General features: G+C 38.6%; 1 pseudogene; it reads left to right on the plus strand.

Annotated features, from left to right (window-relative positions):
• The first annotated feature begins 16,094 nt into the window (after window positions 1-16,094).
• Window positions 16,095-17,501, plus strand: LOC138090720 (tigger transposable element-derived protein 1-like; annotated as a pseudogene).
• Window positions 17,502-18,861: the final 1,360 nt, after the last annotated feature.

Consider the following 18,861-nt stretch of genomic DNA (forward strand, 5'->3'; position numbering starts at 1 on the left):
ACGAGATGGTTGGATGGCATCATCAACTCAATGGACATGAGTTTGAACAGATTCTAGGAGATAGTAAAGGACAGGGAAGCCTGGTGTGCTGGAATCCATGGGGTCACAAAGAGCTGGACATGACTTAGTGACTGAACAACAACAGCAAAGCTAGCAATCAGATGAAGAGGAAGAGATACATTATAAAAGGATTAATGTGAAGGACTAGAATCCCAGGAAGGAGCAATGCACACAGTGAGACTGTGCTGAGACATCTCCATGTTGTAAATGCTTGAAATTCACTTAAGTAAAAGCAAATTAACAGCTAATGATAAGAAACACCCTCTGCCCCACCCCACCTACACAGCTGTGCCTTCTGGCTTCTTACACTTGCCATTGTGGATGCATGCCAGAATTCAGATTCATTCGCTAGTGGTAAAGAACCCACCTGCCAATGCAGGAGACATAAGACATGTGGGTTTGATCCCTGGGTTGGGAAGATCCCCTGGATGAGGGCATGGCAACCCACTCTAGTATTCTTGCTTAGAGAATCCCATGGAAAGAGGAGCATGGTGGGCTACAGTCATGGGATCACAGAGTTGGACATGACTGAAGTGACTTAGCATGCATGAAAAGACTGAAAAGCCTGTCAACTTAAATGGGAAAGAGTGAAGGGTTGAGGAGGGCCCTTTTTGGAAAGTATTCATACTAAAAGACTAAAATGTCATTCAAGTTCATAACTGGTTAGAAGAAATAGAAATATATGGGACTTCCCTTATGGTGCAGTGGTTAAGACTTAGCACTTCCAATGCAAGGGAAGTGGGGATCCCTGGTCAGGAAATTAAGATTCCACATGCCATGAAGCGAGGCCAAGAAAATTTTAAATATAAATTAAATAAATTAATTTAATTAAATAAGAAACAGAATAAAAATTGAAGGACAGAAGCTAGCCAGTGCCCTAGAAAATTTCATCTCCTCCCAGGCTATGTCCAAAGCAAAATCTCCTGAACACCTTTGGTCCACTATTGATAGAAAGAGATCACTCTCCACTCAGTTCCTTTCTACAGTATCTTCTAGGAAGTCTGTTTCTTCATCCCATATAGTTTCTTATATCCATACTCCCTTCTTCAGACTTAAAACTAATCCTTTATAGTTTCCTTCACTCCCACTTTTCTGCACATTCAATGTTTGTTTACTCAGCACAAGGGTGACCATAAGTCACCCTATCTGTAATGTCCCAGAGTACACTGTGCCTGTGTTTTACTGAGTATGTATGCTATAGACTGTTTTATAATTATAATAAATGTGAACATGTCTATTTCTCTCATTTCTTGAGAATAGGTCTCATGTTTGTATCACATCCTCCTAGCAAAGGATCAGGCAAATAGAAAATAATGAATATATGCTTAGTAAGTGAATAAATGAAAAACAAAATAAATTCTAAAACTCTACAGTAGTTCCACATTGTGTACTGTCATATACAAACAGGAACATAACAAAGCAACTCATACTTTGAATAAAAGGCAAAACGCATGTTTAAGAAAATTACAGCAATCATCAAAGTGAAATAGCTATCTATCCATGACCTGAAAATGACATGGAAGAAAAATGGCCAAAGTATCTCTACAGAATAGGTATACATTCATCTGGACTTCCCAGGTGGTTCAGTGATAAAGAACCCGCCTGCCAATGCAGGAGACTTGGGTTCAATACCTGGGTTGGGAAGATCCCGTGGAGAAGAAAATGGCAACCCACTCTAGTATTTTCGCCTGGGAAATCCCCCTGACAGAGAAGCCTGCTGGACTACAGTTAACGGTAGTAGCAAAGAGTCAGACACGATTCTTTTTTGCAACTACTACTTTTTTTGTAGTCACAAAGAGACACGACTGAGTTGACTGAAAAATCTACAGTGCATTCATCTACTCATTCAGTAAATCTTGACTTCAGCACATACCTTGGGGTCAGGCACTCTTTTAGCCTACAAAGGAATATCTTTATAATTTAGATAAAACTGGTTCACATCTGATTATGTTCAATAATTTTACCTAGCAGGGTCAATCAATAAAATAATGCTTTATTAATTTTTATGTTGAAGAATCATTTGGAAAGATTTAAAGCCAAAGTTGGCATAAATACCTGGTCAACACAACCCAATCTACAGTCTACATCTGGAAGGTCCCAAAGTAGTAAATTAAAGTCGGGTGTTCACAACAAATTTCAGACTCAAATAAAATATGAACTATGCTCAGTATACTCTAAAATATAAGATAAAATCTTATAATATATCAAATAAGTCTTAATATACACTAATTTTAGATACCCTAATTTTAAAACTAAACCCTATCTGCATGGAAAATAAATTTATCTATGATAATTTTAATTCCTGAAAGTTCTGAACAGTAATGTTTTAATGAAGAAGTTAATCATGAAATACACATTTAACTTCATATTTTCATTACATATATATAGAAGACTGTAAGTAGTAAATGTATTATATAAAATATCATGAAAATTAACATGATATGGGCTTAATTGAAATGTAATCACTTCTCTAATTTCTAAAATGTTCTAAGAATCTCTACTGGGATTTCTTAATTTATTGAAAACAATGTTGCAGTAACAGACATTATTAAAGGATAAAAGAGTGTACTCTACATTGTTAAATTTTCCAAAATTAAGATTGCTTAAGACTGTTATTTACTAACAACCCATCTCACTTTTTGAAGTTTATTGACATTGCTCATATGTCCCAAATTAATAATTCATCCCTGTTTAAAAAAAAAAAATGGAATGCTCTTGTTTAACTTTTATTTCAAATAGGTTACTATCTCATAAGGTAAAGAAAATGGAAATGCCCCAAGATAAGGTAACAAATTATTTTAAAATATTGATTACTCTGCACATATTCTCAGTAAGGAGAGTGTAATGAAACCATATGTTTTCAAAATGTTTTAAAGACTGAGAAGGTAAGGTCCACATGGAAAATTAATACATATTTAAGATAGAAAAAGATCAATAATTGAGCATAAACTAAAAATCAAACAATTGAGATTATGTATCTATTATACTAAAGTTGTATGATAGCCTTCAAGAGATAAAACATTATCCTATGACATTTTATAGATTTTAATTTCATAAAATATGAAAGAAACAGGGGCCAGGTTATTATTTTTTGTTTCTATCACTCTGCAAATTTCAGGACACTTTTAGTTTTCATAAAACTATGTTACTGTACCTCTTTTGTACATTACCTCATGAATTTTGAGAAAGATCATCAGACTGGTAGAAGTCCAAGATACTGTAGTGTACATTCAATAGTTCATATAACGATGAAATGTTTGGAATTTCAAGTGGCACTGCACTTAAAAGTAAATTATGTTTATAATGATGTTCTTCTATTTCACTCAATATCATAAGGTAGTTCCAGGAATATTTAATCTATCTACAAAAGAGATTCAAAGAGCCAAGAAAATAAGTTTGTGTCTCACAAATTCAGCTTTGCAGGCCAGAATTTTTAGTTCATCTTTCTGTGGCCTTTCAGATTGTCCTTCTAAAAGGACTCTGGTGGAAGAGAAGGAAGAAGACGAAAAAGCAGCAGCTTTGACAGCTACTAACCATTGTGGATCAGCTGGTAACAATCTGCCCACAGTGTGGGAGACCTGGGTTCAATCCCTGGATTGGGAAGGTTCTCGAGAGAAGGGAAAAGGTACTCACTCCAGTATTCTGGCCTGGAAAATTCCATGGACTGTATAGGCCATGGGATCACAAAGAGTCAGAAACAATTCAGTGAATTTCACTGTCATTTCATTTTCAAGATACCAAAATGTGGTCCACTTGAGAAGAGAGTGGCAAACCAATTCAGTATTCTGGCCTTGAGAACCCCATGAACAGTGTGAAAAGGCAAAAAGATATGACACGGAAAGATAAACTTCCCAGGTCAGTAGGTATCTAATATGCTACTGGAGAAGAGTGAAAAAATAACCCCAGAAAAGATGGAACCAAAGTGAAAACAACGTCCAGCTGTGGATGTGACTGGTGACAGAAGTAAAGTCCAATGCCGTAAAGAACAATATTGCATAAGAACCTGGAATGTTAGGTCCATGAATCAAGGCAAACTGGAAGTGGTTAAACAGTAGATGGCAAGAGTGAACAACGACATTTTAGGAATCAGTGAACTAAAATGGACGGGAATGGGTGAATTTAATTCAGATGACCATTTTGTCTACTACTGTGAGGAAGAATCCCTCAGAAGAAATGGAACAGCCCTCATAGCCAACAAGAGAGTCCAAAATGCAGTACTTGCGTGCAATATCAAAAATGACAGAATGATCTCTGTTCATTTCTAAGGCAAACCATTCAATATCACAGTAATCCAAGTCTATGCCCCAACCAGTAACACTGAAGAAACTGAAGGTAAATGGATCTATGAAGATCTACAAGACCTTTGAGAACTAGCACCCAAAACACATATGCTTTCCATTACATGGGACTGGAATGCAAAAGCAGGAAGTCAAGAGATACCTGGAGTAACAGGTAAATTTGGCTTTGGAGTACAAAAGGCTCACAGAATGTTGCCAAGACAACACACTGGTCATGGCAAAACCCTCTTCCAAAACACAAGAGAAGACTCTACATATAGACATCACCAGATGATCAATATTGAAATCAGACTGATTATATTCTTTGCAGCCAAAGATAGAGAAGCTCTATACAGTCAGCAAAAACAAGACCGGGAGCTGACTGTGGCTCAGATCATGAACTCCTTATTGCCAAATTCAGACTTAAATTGAAAAAAGTAGGGAAAATTACTAGACCATTCACGTATGACATAAATCAAATCCTTTACAATCATACAGTGAAAGTGACAAGTAGATTTAAGGGATTAGATCTGATCGACACAGTGTCTGAAGAAATATGGACAGAGGTTTGTGACATTGTACAGCAGGCATTGATCAAGAAAATACCCAAGGAAAAAAAAATGCAAAAAAGCAAACTGGTTGTCTGAGGAGCCCTTACAAAGGGCTGAGAAAAGAAAAGAAACAAAAGTGAAAGGAGAAAAGGAAAGATATACCTATTTGAATGCAGAGTTCCAAGGAATAGCAAGGAAAGATATGAAAGCCTTCCTCTCTGATGCAAAGAAATAGAGGGAAAAAATTGAATGGGAAAGACTAGAGATCTCTTCAAGAAAATTAGAGATACCAAGGGAACATTTCATGCAAAGATGGGCTCGATAAATGACAGAAATGGTATGGACCTAACAGAAGGAGAAGATATTAAGAAGAGGTGCCAAGAATACACAGAAGAACTGTACAAAAAAGATCTTCATGACCAAGATAACCACGATGGTGTGATCACTCACCTAGAGCCAGAAATCCTGGAATGCGAAGTCAAGTGGGCCTTAGGAAGCATCACTATGAACAAAGCTAGTGTATAATGGAATCCCAGTGGAGCTATTTCAAATCCTAAAAGACAGTGCTATAAAAGTGCTGCACTCAATATGCCAGCAAATTTGAAAAACTCAGCAGTGACCACAGGACTGGAAAAGGTCAGTTTTCATTCCAATTCCAAAGAAAGGCAATGCCAAAGAATGTTCAAACTATCGCACAATTTCACTCATCCCACACTCTAGAAAAGCAATGCTCAAAATTCTCCAAGTCAGTCTTCAGAAGTATGTGAACATGAACTTTCAGATGTTCAAGCTGGATTTAGAAAAGGCAGTGGAACCAGAGAACAAGTTACCAACATCCCTTGGATCATCTAAAAAGCAACTGAGTTTCAGAAAAATATCTACCTCTGCTGTATTGACTATGCCAAAGCCTTTGACTGTGTGGATCACAACAAACTGCAGAAAATTGTTAAAGAGATGGGAATACCAGACCACCTTACCTGCCTCCTGAGAAATCTGTATGCGGGTCAAGTATCAACAGTTAGAACTTGACATGGAACAAGAGACTGGTTCCAAACCAGGAAAGAAGTACAAGGCTGTATATTGTCACTCTGCTTATTTAACTTATATGCAGAGTACACCATGCAAAATGCCAGGCTGGATGAAGCACAAGCTGGAATCAAGATTGCTGGGAGAAATATCAATAACCTCAGATACACAGATGACACTGCCCTTGTGGCTGAAAGTGAAAAAGAACTAAAGAGCCTCTTGATGAAAGTGAAAGAGGAGAGTGAAAATGTTGGCTTAAAACTCAACATTCAAAAAACTAAGATCATGGCGTCTGGTCCCATCACTTCATGGCAAATAGAGGGGGAAACAATGGAAACAGTGACAGACTTTACTTTTGGGGGCTTCAAAATCACTGAAGATCGTGACTGCAGCCATGAAATTAAAAGATGCTTGCACCTTGGAAGAAAAGCTATGACTAACCTAGGCAGCATATTAAAAAGCAGAGACATTACTTGGCCAGCAAAGGTCCGTCTAGTCAAAGCTATGGTTTTTCCGGTAGTCATGTATGGATGTGAGAGCTGGACTATAAAGAAAACCCAGCACTGAAGAATTGATACTTTTGAACTGTAGTGTTGGAGAAGACTCTTTACAGTCCCTTGGACAGCAAGGAGATCAAACCAGTCAATCCTAAAGGAAATCAGTTCTAAATATTCATTGGAAAGACTGATGCTAAAGCTGAAACTCCAACGCTTTGGCAATCTGATGTGAATAACTGACTCATTTGAAAAGACCCTGATGCTGGGAAAAATTGACGGCAGGAGAAGAAGGTGACAATAGAGAATGAGATGGTTGGATGGCATCACCGACTTGATGGACATGAGTTTGAGCAAGCTCCAGGAGTCAATGATGGACAGGAGGCCTGGCGTGCTGCAGTCCATGGTGTAGCAGAGTCAGACATGACTGATCAACCTAACTGAAGATACCAACACTTGTTACAACAAAGGCTGGACTGTAGTCGGAGTCATGATAGTCTGTGTTAAACAGAAATAAGAAAAAAAAATTCCAGTCTTTCCCCTCTATATTCCTCTTGTGATTTCTAGGAACTTTGGATACACTGCATGTAACTAAAGTGTAAGGTATATCTTAACTAATGGTTTTATTTTTTTTAGTATTAGGTTATATTTGCAACAACATGAGAGGAAAATATTAGTGTCAGATCTTCTGGTTTCCTTCTATGCATGATTTATTTCCATCACCAAAAACCGTATCTAGCTGCAAACATTTCAGCTTATTAACTTTAGGAATAATGCCTTTTTTGTACTTCCAATTTTCTTTTTCTATCCATATGGCATCTTCATCTCTCTTTTTTTTTTTTTTTTGAGAAGTTCTCATCCCAAAGTGTACATACTTACATATATCACATGGAAATTATATTTGTTCTTGACAATCTCCACTGCATTCATGGAAGGAATTTCTAGGCAAAAGTGTTTTGTTAGCAAAGCAAGGCCAAGAGGACAGGGATAGTATTAGAGAAATAATAAAGAGCCAAATTGCTCTGATTTTAAAAAGGAGGCATTAGAGACTTGAAGAGAATACCAATTGGCAGAGGATTGAGGAGATAAACCAGACTGAGGAAAATTTAGATGCCTGAGTGGGAAAGAAAGGAAGGCAGAGAGCAAGAGATACCCTGTCAAGTAAAGCCTCAGGAACTGGGTAGCCTATCCCTTCTCCCGGAGATCTTCCCAACCCAGGAATCCAACTGGGGTCTCCTGCATTGCAGTTGGATTTTTTACCAGCTGAGCTACCAAGAAAGTCCTTTTGGAAGAAGATGTCAAATAGAGATTTCATAAAGCTCTTTGCTGTATGGCAGGTGACACGGTTTCTCCTCTCTCACACCAAGAAATTGTCACACAAATATTCATTACTAATTTGAATTTGGGAAATAAATTTACATTAGGATGTCAAGGGCATCAGAAATGAGTCATGCTTCAAGAGTTACAAACTGAGACTGCAAGCAGATATTGTCAATATCTGTTGGGTTCTATCTAATGCTACAAACTCTCCATTGCCTCTCTGCAAAGTAGACATCTACTTTCTACTTGTATTCTACAATGACTTTAAAACTCTCCACCTCCAAAATAATTCAAGTTTTTGGAGAAAAGTTTTAATGTAAAAAAAAATAATAATAAGTCTTCCTTATATTCAGGCAAAATCTGAACCCTTATAGTCACTTCTGAAATACAGAGAAACAAATTCCCTCAATTTTAACAACTAAATTAATTAGATTTTTATTGCCTTCAAATCGTCAGAATTCACAAAAGTGGTTTTGAGTTTTTCATAATTTTGATCAGTCTTTTCAGAGCATGGGAGCTTGACAAAGATTATGTTTAAAGTGTAAAAAGTAGATTGCACTCTATTCAACAATAGAAGTATTTTGGATAAATTTATTTTTCATGCTGTTCAGGCTTAGTGATTTAAGTGAGAGTACCTAAAACTACTATAAGTAGTTAAATCTGTTTATCATTAAGTTTTAAATTCATTCTTGTTTTAGAGTAAGCACATGCATGCATGGTGAGTCCCTTCCATCATGATACCCACAAAGTAAAGCACACTGAACATAAATAGATCCACTATGAAGCTGACAAATGGTAAAATAGTATTGAATTTCTGCTGCTGGGGAAGTTGAAGAAAGACGTGCAGGAAGTGATGCATCTCCAACGGGACAAACATTCAGGTTTGAACTGAAAGTAGAAGACACTCATGCTACCAAACGTGAGAGAAAACAGCCCTTGACACTGCTGATAACCCAGATGCAGGGCGCAGAGTAGACAGCAACCTCAGGATCACACAGGCTGAAAGTAAGACCTTTTCAGAGGAAAAAACAAAGGTGCTGACAATTCAGTTCAGTTGTTTAGTTTCTCAGTCGTGTCTGACTCTTTGCGACCCCATGAATCGCTGCACGCCAGGCCTCCCTGTCCATCACCAACTCCCGGAGTTCACTCAGACTCGCGTCCACCGGGTCAGTGATGCCATCCAGCCATCCCATCCTCGGTCGTCCCCTTCTCTTCCTGCCCCCAATCCCTCCCAGCATCAGAGTCTTTTCCAATGAGTCAGCTCTTCACATGAGGTGGCCAAAGTACTGGAGCTTCAGCTTTAGCATCATTCCTTCCAAAGAAATCCCAGGACTGATCTCCTTTAGGATGGACTGGTTGGATCTCCTTGCAGTCCAAGGGACTCTCAAGAGTCTTCTCCAACACCACAAAGGCATCAATTCTTCGGCGCTCAGCCTTCTTCACAGTCCAGCTCTCACATCCATACATGATCACTGGAAAAACCATAGCCTTGACTAGACGGACCTTGTTGGCAAAGTAATGTCTCTGCTTTTGAATATGCTATCTAGGTTGGTCATAACTTTTCTTCCAAGGAGTAAGCGTCTTTTAATTTCATGGCTGCAGTCACCATCTGCAGTGATTTTGGAGCCCAAAAAATAAAGTCTGACACTGTTTCCACTGTTTTCCCATCTAGTGATGGGACCGGATGCCATGATCTTCATTTTCTGAATGTTGAGCTTTAAGCTGACAGTATAGTGCTATAAAAAGAGTTTAGGCTCTAGAGCAGATTTCCTAGTTTGAGTTGAATATAGCATATGACCTTGGGCATGTCACTAAATACTCTAAGCCTGTTATTATGAAAAATAATGACCTCCACCTAGTAGCACTGCTGAATTAAATGAGAAAATCTACATAAAGTATATTTAACATTTTTAAAAATAATAGAATAATAAACATGTACTCATGCTCAGACACTCAGCGGTGCCTGAATCTTTGTGACCCCACGGACTGTAGCCCACCAGGCTTCTCTGTCCATAGGATTTCCCAAGCAAGAATACTGGAGTGGATTGTCAGTTCCTTCTCTAAATAAACCTATATTTCCATTTTACTATCCTCAAAAGATCTGGCATAACTATCTCTATTCTCAACTAAGTGCTGAGATTTTGTGGGTAAGAATCTTATCATATTCATGAATACATTAGAGTGCTTATTAAGCATTTGATGAATAAAATAAACTTTTGAGTAGCCACAGTTATAATAGGGTATGAGAGTTTTCTGCAATAGTAAGAAAAAGTGATTTTACATGTCAGTGTATGGCAAAACCAATACAGTATTGTAAAGTAAAATAAGGTAAAAATAAAAATTAAAAATATAAAATAAAATAAAATTTAAAAAAATTCATTAAGGACAAGCTATTCATAGTAAAAGCGTGGGATTCACAAACTGAAATCACTCTTTGCACCATATTTAGCCATACCTAGCCGAAGGGTTTCTTATCGGCTCCTTAATGAGGATAAACTAGAAATTTAAACCTACACGAGAGTGCATTATTGCCCCATATATTTGTGGCTCCTCTCTTGAATTTGCATCTCACCATGGACTCCCTCTTTCGGAAAGTGTACTCACCTCCACGCTGTTGAACCCAGATGTGAAATGTGAAACATAACACAGAGACGTGTATGTTACCTCTGAGCTGAACCTTAAAGCTCACAGTTTGCCATTTTTCCCCTCTGCTTTGAGCCCAGCAATGTTCCAACAAAAATCATTCAGTCAGCTTGATGTTGGGGTGAGGATGACATGGAGCAGAGAAAAGGCCAAATTCTGTTACACAGAAGACAAGAACCAAATAATCGCTGGTGAACTGAGCAACTGAGAGTTGACAGTTGCCTGTTTCCAAAGTATGGCTTTGCCTCAGTTGGCTGTGAAAGTGAAAGTCACTCAGTCATGTCTGACTCTTTGTAACCCCATGGACGATAGCCCACCAGACTCTTCTGTCCATGAGATTTTCCAGGCAAGAATATTGGAGTCAGTTGCCATTCCCTTCTCCAGGGAATACTCTTGACCCAAAGGTGAAACCCAGGTCTCTTACATTGCAGGCAGATTCTTTACTGTCTGAGCCACAAGGGAAGCCCCAAGAGAATAACAAAGCTTCACTGAGTGTGATTGGTGTGTATTGCATATAACTATGTTTACTTTAACTGCAGGAGAAACTGCCTGTATTCATCATCCTACATTGTGAATTCATGTATTCTGCACAAGTCCTTCAGTTATTTGTATGTTGCATTTTTATGAAGCATGTTTTTAATCTTCCACATGATACAAATAAACCATATCTGATTATCGCTAACCAGATTTTAGTATGTGGAGTAGGGACTAGGTGAGGGGCCTATTAATAGTCCCCTTACAAATGTGCTTAAACAAAATTTAATTTTTCTAGGTTTGTTGATATTCTTCAATGTCAATGGTATATGATTAAACAGTATCTGTTCCTGAAAGGTTAAAGAAGGTCTATATAGAAATATTCAATAGGACACAAAAAAATCACCATAGAATATGATATATTTAAATTCCTTTTAGTTGCATATACAAACACTTAAATTATGCAACATAACTCTTTTAGTGGTCCATAATTTTTTTTTTTTTCCATTTTATTATAAGATCTATGGCTTCCCTGGGGACTCTAGTAAAGAGTCTGCCTGCAATGCAGGAGACTTGGGTTCGATCCCTTGATCAAGAAGATACCTGGGAGAAGGGAATGGCAACCCACTCCAGTATTCTTGCCTGGAGAATTCCATACACAGAGCAACCTGGTGGGCTATATTCCATGGGGTCTCAAAAGAGTTGTACACAACTCAGACTACCACTTTCACCTTTTTTTCACATGCTAGCCTTACTAGCCTCTATTTTCTTACCTCAAAGTGGAAGTCCTTGTTTTGTTAGTAATATACAAAAGAAAATCAGTCTTGGACTAAGATATAACTTATAAAAATATATAAATATAACAAATCAATTCAGCACAGTAAATTGCATTATATGATATGATTGAGAAGTAGAAAATTCCTTTTAAGTCCCTTATAACAATTACAATTTTCAAAATAAAAAACTCAATGTAGTAAGCATATTTCACACAATTATTTTGAATAGGGTATTATGCTTCTTTGATGACACAAAGAACTTCACAATTTTTCAGTGACTTTGAGATATTTTGTAAAGATTATTCACTATTATACCCTAAGGGTATAAAACTGCTGAATACCAGAGTGTGCTCTGAATTGATGAACAGGCAAAATAAAAAAGCTACATGAATGGAAGTTTTCTATATTGTAAATGCTAATCGGTTACTACGTAGAGTTTACATGAGTTAGGCTTGAAGAGCAATCTCAAAAGTAAGTCGTGTTAGTTTCTAAATACTGACACTTTTCTACATGTAAAGCTCTAGGTTCAAGATCATCCTGTTTTGCTCAGAGATCTGTCCTTTCTGGTCCATAAACACATGGAAAGGAATCTGCTTTGTTTACCTTGTCAAAAGTCACTGAAATAATATCAGCCAAGAATTGGGTGCAATATTCTGGTGAGGAATCTTACAGTAAGAGGAAATCATTCCACAAATTGTCTGATATTTCACAATGATTCAATTTCACACCACTGGGTAAAATCCAGAGGAACACAGGAAATCTCCCAGTATTACTCACTATTCCCTGGGGCAGTCCTAAAATATCTGCATGTTACCACTTTATTGCAAATGAGAACTTGTATAAACCACTGAATTATTTTTTTTGTAAGTATGTGCATACACATATATACGCAAATACACTCATTGGAAAAGACTCTGATGCTGGGAGGGACTAGGGGCAGGAGGAAAAGGGGACAACAGAGGATGAGATGGCTGGATGGCATCACTGACTCGATGGACGTGAGTCTGAGTGAACTCCAGGAGTTGGTGACGGACAGGGAGGCCTGGCATGCTGCGATTCATGGGGTCGCAAAGAGTCGGACACGACTGAGCAACTGAACAAAACTGAACTGAACTGATACATTTATTTATACACACCTCATTTTATTTATCCATCAGTGGAGATTTAGATTGTTTCCACCTTATGACTGTGAACATTAGCTATACAAGTATCTATTTTAGTCTCTACTTTCAAGTCTTTTGAGTGTACACCCTGGAGTAGAATTGCTGAAGCATATGATAATTCTTTTTAATTATTTTGAGGAACTGCCTGAATTATAACTGCAGATGTGTGTGTGTGTGATTTTTACTAGTACTTTCCTAATTTTAAAAGGTGAAACTGTCTTTGTAAAATATTTTCATAATCAAAACAGGCAAATATTGAAAATAAATTTATGGTTACCAAAGAAAAGAGGTAAATAAGGAGTTTGGGGCTAACATATACACACTACTATATGTAAAATGGATAAAAACAAGGGCCATCTGTATAGAACAGGGAACTATATTCAAAATCTTGTAGTAACCTAGATGGAAAAGAATGTGGAAAATAATATATATGTATGTGTGTGTGTGCTCAGTCATGTCCAACTCTTTGTGACCTCATGAACTATAGCCCACCAGGCTCCTCTGTCCACGGGATTTTCTAGCGAAGTATACTGGAGTAGGGTGCCATTTCCTCCTCCAGGGGATCTTCCTGACCCAGGGATCAAACCTGACTCTTCTGCATTGGCAGGTGGATTCTTTATCACTTGAGCCACCTGGGAAGCCAATATGAATATCTAGGTATATACATATATGCATATTACTAAATCACTTTCCCGCACACCTGAAACTAACACGATATTATGCATTAACTACACTTAATTTTAAAAATGAACAAAACAAACATAAAACTAGTTTATAGGTAAAAAATAATAATTTAAATTTTTAAAATGAGACTATTTTAAATATTTCAATGGTACCACAGAATAAATCTAAAAGTCTTAATCCAGACTTCACAGAATCATCCAATTTCTTGTAGAGCCTGATTGATGGATATGGTGCACACGTGTTCAGTGATCCATCCACTGATCACTGACAAACGCCAACACACCTTCCATAGTTCACTACTGTTAGCAAGACTACTGCATTTTTTTAGATCACAGATAGTCAAGGATATTTGTCTTTGCATTTTAGTTACATTTTACCTCCATCTCATTTCTCTTGGGCTCCAAAATCACTGCACAGTGACTGCAGCCATAAAATTAAAGGTACTTGCTCCTTGGAAGAAAAGCTATGCAAACCTAGATAGCATACTAAAAAGCAGAGATGTCACTTTGCCAACAAAGTTCTACCTAGTCAAAGCTATTATTTTTCCACTAGTCATGTACAAATATGGGAATTGGACCATAAAGAAGGCTTAGCACTGAAGAATTGATGTTTTCAAACTGTCATGCTGGAGACGACTCTTGAGAGTCCCTTGGACTGCAAGGAGATCAAACCAGTCAATCCTAAAGGGAATCAACCCTGAATACTCTTTGGCAGAACTGATGCTGAATCTGAAGGTCTAATGCTTTGGCCACCTGATGCAAAGATCCAACTCACTGGAAAAGACCGTGATGCTGGGAAAGATTGAAGGCAGGAAAAGGGGAAAACAGAGGGTGAGATGGGCAACTGACTCAATGGACATGAGTTTGAGCAAACTCTGGGAGATGGTGAAGGACAGGGAAGCCTGGCTTGCTGCAGTCCCTGAGGCCACAGAGTTGGACATGACTTCGTGACTGAACAGCATGACATGTCATCACTCACTTTTTTCATATATTCCTCTTCACTTCAGTGTCTTACATAAGCCAGCATGTACCTATAGAGATTATATTTTATGTCTTTCACATTGACCCCCTCTCCCTACACTATGTTTTCCTGTGAATGAAATCTTAAGGCAAGATTCCTATTGAATCTGAAGGGAGCACAGTGCACCAGAACCCCTGAATAGGAAGGGGTTTCTTCCGACAACATACCCGTCCCTCCCTCAGACCAATTCACTTCCGAGACAGTGATTTATATTCTTCCCTGCCACTGAGGTCCATTGTTTACTGGTGGTCTAGTTTAATAATGCTCTTGTGTGTTGAGATAGAAAAAAAATAAAAAATAAATGAGGACCACAGTTCAAAGGAAAGCTCATGGCTCTTCTCCATCCACTGTCTGTCCACCATGCAACCCTCTATCCCCAGGGAGAAAAAGTGCTGCTGTAATTCAACAGATTTTACAACATCCTTTGGGTCACCATGTGGAATTATTAGTCACACCACTCTCAGCTGGAACTTTCTCTCTTCAGATGCTTGCTTTTTCTCCCCCACATAAAGATGTGCCTTAAATCCTGGATGCAACTGGCTTGAGAACCAACCCCTTCCCATCATCCCTGTTAATGGCTGAATGTTTTATTCCCTCAAATTCATGTGTAGATATCTAAACCCCACTGTGACTATAATCGGAGGTGAGGACTTTGGGAAGTGACTAGATCACGAGCGTAGAGCCCTAGTAAATGGGGTTGGTGCTTTTATAAGAGGAAAGATAGTTCACTCTTTCCACCAGGTGAGCATACAAGAAGAAGTCAGCAGTCTGCTGACTGAGGGCTCTCAGCTCAGTTCAATTCAGTTCAGTCGCTAAGCTGTGTCTGACTCTTTGAGACCCCATGGATTGCAACATGCCAGGCCTCCCTGTCCATCACCAATTCCCGGAGTTTACTCAAACTCATGTCCATTGTGTCAGTGATGCCATCCGACCATCTCATCCTCTGTCATCCCCTCCTCCTCTCGCCTTCAATCTTTCCTAGCATCAGGGTCTTTTCAAATGAGTTAGTTCTTTGCATCAGGTGGCCAAATTATTGGAGTTGCAGCTTCAGCATCAGTCCTTCCAATGAATATTCAGGACTGATCTCCTTTAGGATGGACTGGTTGGATCTCCCTGCAGTCCAAGGGAATCTCGAATCCTCTCCAGCACCACAGCTCAAAAGCATCAACTCTTCAGTGCTCACCAAAATCCAAAATCATGTAGGCTCCCTGATCTAAGACTCCTCACTCCAGAACTGCAATAAATAAATTTCTGTTACTTATATGCCACCCTGTCTATGATACTTTGTTAAACAACCGAAGCTGATCCAAGAAACACATCTGGCGCAGGTGCTGCCATCAGCTCATGGGCACGTTTCTTGATTTTCATCTACTTACCATATGATTAACTGATGTTTTCTCACATTGAAATAGTCACATCAAGTTTTGAAATTTAGGTCAAAAGAGAAGAAAGGAAAATCAAATCCTTCAGTCTGCTTTGCTTCTAGGCTACCAAGGTTTGAATTCCTTCTCTTCAAGCTAGAAGTTGAATATTCTTCATCTAAGACTTAGTTGATCTAACTCATCTATTAATAACTAATTTTCTCCATATCAGACATATTGCTGATATGGAGAAAACTGATGTGGTCTGGCTAGAAGATGAAATCAGCCACAACATTGCTCCAAGACAAAGCTCAATCCAGAACAAGGCCCTAACTCTCTTCAATTCTGTGAAGGCTGATAGAGGTGAGAAAGCTGCAGAAATCTGGAGTTAACAGAGACTTGTTCATGAGGTTTAAGGAAGGAGGCCATCTCCATAACATACAAGTGCAAGGTGAGACAGTGAGTACCTGTATAGCAGCTACAACAAGTTAACCAGATTTGGTTAAGACACTTAATGAAGGTGACTACACTAGACAATGGGCTTCTCAGGTGGCTCAGTGGTAAAGAATCTGCCTCCCAAGCAGGGGATACAGGTTCACTCCCTGGGTCAGGAAGATCCCCTAGAGAAGGAAATGGCACCCTACTCCAGTATTCTTGCCTGGAAAATTCCATGGACAGAGGAGCCTGGTGGTCTATAGTCCATGGGGTCACAGAGTCAGACACAACTAAGCTACTTGAGCATGGCACACTAGAAAACAGATTTTCAGTTGTAGATGAGACAGCTTTATATTGGAAGAAGATGCCATTGAGTACTTTTATAGATAGAAAGGAGAAGTCAATGTCTACCTTCAAAGATTCAAAGAATAGGCTGACTGTGTTGTTAGAGGCTAATGTAGCCAGTGACTTTATGTTGAGGTCGGTGCTAATTTACTATTCTAAAAATCCTAGGATCCTTAAGAATTATCCTAAATCTAATCTGCCTATGTTCTAGAAATAGAACAAGAAAACCTATATGACAACACATCCATTTACAACATGGTTTACTGACTATTTTAAGCCCACTGTTGAGGCCCAATGTTCAGAGAAAAAAAAAAAAAAAGATTACTTTCAAAACTATTACTGTTCATTGACAATATATCTGGTCACCCAAGAGCTCTGATGGAGATGTACAATGAGATTAATGTAATTTGCATGCCTATTAACACAATATCCATTCTCCAGCCCATGGATCTGGATCAATTGTGACTTGTGAGTCTTATTATTTAAGAAACACATTTGGTAAAACTTTACCTGCCAGAGATAGTGATTCCTCTCATATATCCAGGCAAAGTAAATTGAAAACCTTTAGGAAAAGTTTCACCATTCTAGCTTCCATCAAGAGCATCCATAATTCATGGGAAGAGACCAAAAGATCAACATTAATGGGAGTTTGGAAATGGTTGATTTAAAACTTCTTGGAGGACTTTGAGATCAAAATTTCAGGGGAGGAAATAACTGCAGAAGTGGTAGAAACAGCAACAGAAGCCGATGTGGTGCCTAAAGATGTGACTAAATTGCTGCAATCTCATGATAACACTTTAATGAATGAGGAGTTACTTCTTATGGATGAGCAAAGTGATGTCTATAGATTGGCTTTGCTGTGCATTGGGTAAGCAGACCCAGGTTTGGTTAGGTTTCATGACAGATTTAACAGCATTTACTCCAATTTTGAGAGGAAGTCTACTGTGAGTACAACACTATCAAACAGACTGTATGCTTCAAAGAAGCTGTTTGTGAAAGGAAAAGTAAGTCAGCCCAGGGAGTTTTACTGTTGTCTTATATTAAGATTGTCACAGCCACCCCAAACTTCAGCAAATGCCACCCTGATCAGGAAGCAGAAACAACCATTCAGTGAAAAGATTATGACTTGCTGAAGCCTCAGATGCTAGCATTTATTAGCAAGAAAGAGTTTTCAATTCATATACATAACTTTTGGAGACACAATGTTATTGCACACTTCATAGACTACGGTATGATATAAATGTAACTTTTATCTGCATTGGAAAATCAAAAAACTCATGGGACTCATTTACTGCAATATTTGCTATCTTGCAGTGATCTGGACCCAACTCACACTATCTTCAAGGTATGCCTGCATTATTCACAACTAAAAAGAAATAAGCTATCAAGCCATGAAAAGACACAGAAGAAATTTAAATGCATAATACTAGGTGAAGGAGCAAAGTTGCAAAGGTTACATATTATATTTCAACTGTGTGACATTCTGGAAAAGGCAAAACTATGCAGACAGTAAAAGGATCAGTGGTTGTCACAGACTGGAGTAGTCAGTCATTCAGTCAGTTCAGTTGGTCAGTCATATCCAACTCTTTGTGACACCATGAATTGCTGCACACCAGGCCTCCCTGTCCATCACCAACTCCTGGAGTTTACTCAAACTCATGTCCATCGAGTCAGTGATGCCATCCAGCCATCTCATCCTCTCTCGTCCCCTTCTCCTCCTGCCTGCAATCACTCCCAGCATCAGAGTCTTTTCCAATGAGTCAACTCTTCGCATGAGGTGGCCAAAGTATTGGAGTTTCAGCTTCAGCATCAGTCCCTCCAATGAACACTGAGGACTGATCTTCTTTAGGATGGACTGGTTGGATCTCCTTGTAGTCCAAGGGACTCTCAAGAGTCTTCAACACCACAATTCAAAAGCATTAATTTTTCAGCGCTCAGCTTTCTTCACAGTCGAACTGTCACATCCATACATGGCCACTGGAAAAACCATAGCCTTGACTAGACGGACCTTTGTTGGCAAAGTACTGTCTCTGCTTTTGAATATGCTTTCTAGGTTGGTCATAACTTTCCTTCCAAGAAGTAAGCGTCTTTTAATTTCATGGCTGCAGTCACCATCTGCAGTGATTTTGGAGCACAAAAAAATAAACTCTGACACTGTTTCCACTGTTTCCCCATCTATTTCCCGTGAAGTGATGGGACCGGATGCCATGATGTTCGTTTTCTGAATGTTGA

This window comes from Capricornis sumatraensis, chromosome 14, assembly GCF_032405125.1.
Source record: "Capricornis sumatraensis isolate serow.1 chromosome 14, serow.2, whole genome shotgun sequence".
NCBI classification, from domain to species: Eukaryota; Metazoa; Chordata; class Mammalia; order Artiodactyla; family Bovidae; genus Capricornis; species Capricornis sumatraensis.